Source organism: Theobroma umbraticum, unplaced genomic scaffold (assembly GCF_002168275.2).
Source record: "Theobroma umbraticum cultivar Fairchild unplaced genomic scaffold, ASM216827v3 scaffold_188.0, whole genome shotgun sequence".
NCBI lineage: Eukaryota > Viridiplantae > Streptophyta > Magnoliopsida > Malvales > Malvaceae > Theobroma > Theobroma umbraticum.
Window position 1 is genome coordinate 48,841 of NW_018397295.1, and position 1,153 is coordinate 49,993.

At 35.8% G+C, this 1,153-nt stretch overlaps 1 non-coding gene across 1 annotated transcript; it reads right to left on the minus strand.

The window, feature by feature from the left end:
- Positions 1-470: 470 nt before the first annotated feature.
- LOC149526199 (small nucleolar RNA R71) lies at positions 471-577 on the minus strand. The gene has a single exon (XR_016352242.1). It is a non-coding gene; the product is annotated as a small nucleolar RNA R71 (small nucleolar RNA).
- Positions 578-1,153: the final 576 nt, after the last annotated feature.

The following is a 1,153-nucleotide window of genomic DNA, read 5'->3' on the forward strand; positions in this document are numbered from 1 at the left end:
AAGACGTCAAAGGGAGAATTTACAAGTTGCAGCTTTAAATCAGACAATGGCTGAAGATAATAATAACAATGGCAAGAATGCCATTAATTTGGTTCCCGATGCAAATAGAGCACTATGGGATTATGTTGTTCCTCTTTTGCAAGGCTTGCACCAAAGCATTAAGAAACCTTTCATCAATGCGAATAATTTTGAAATTAAACCATTTTACATTTAGATGATTCAGTCTTCAGTCCAGTTTAGTGGGTTACCCAGTAATGATCCTAATTCTTATTTGGTAAATTTTTTGGAGATTTGCAGTACATTTAAGTACCATAGAGAATTGATGATGCTATTAAATTGAGACTGTTTTTGTTTTCTCTGAGAGATAAAGTAAAAAGTTGGCTTAATTCACTACCTAATGCGTCAATCACTACATGGGATGACTTGGCGCAAAAGTTCTAGCAAAATTTTTTTCATCTACTAAGACTGCAAAGATAAGGAACGATATCACCTTATTCACACAATTTGATGGTGAGTCCTAGCATGAAGCCTGGGAAAGGTTTAAAGAACTACTGAGAAGATGTCCAAATCATGGGATTCCTGATTGGTTGCTAGTTCAAACATTCTACGATGGGTTGGTTGGGTCAATAAAACCACAATTGATGCTATTGTTGGTGGGGCATTAATGAGTAAGAATGCTGCAAATGCTTATAATTTGTTAGAAGATATGGCCTCCAATAATTATCAATGGCCTTTAGAAAGGTCGTGTTTGAGAAAAGCTGTTGGAGCTTATGAAATTGATATACTTGGCACCTTAATTGCTCAAGTAGCTGCAGTGTCCAAGAAGCTTGACACATTGAAAGTTCATGTAGTTCAAAAGTTATTTGTAATTTGTGAGATGTATGGAGATAGTCATTCAAGTGATCATTGTCCATACAATTCTGAATCAGTGCAGTTTGTGGGGAATTTCAATAGATAGTAGAACAACCCATACTCTAACACTTATAATCCTGGTTGGAGAAACCATCCCAACTTTTCATGGAGTAACAACACAGAGCCTTTCAATCCAAAACCTATCATGCCTTTTGATTTTCAACAACAAGCTAGACCTAAAATTCATGAAAAGAAGTCCCAATTGGAAGAACTCCTTTTGCAATATATATCCAAGACTGAT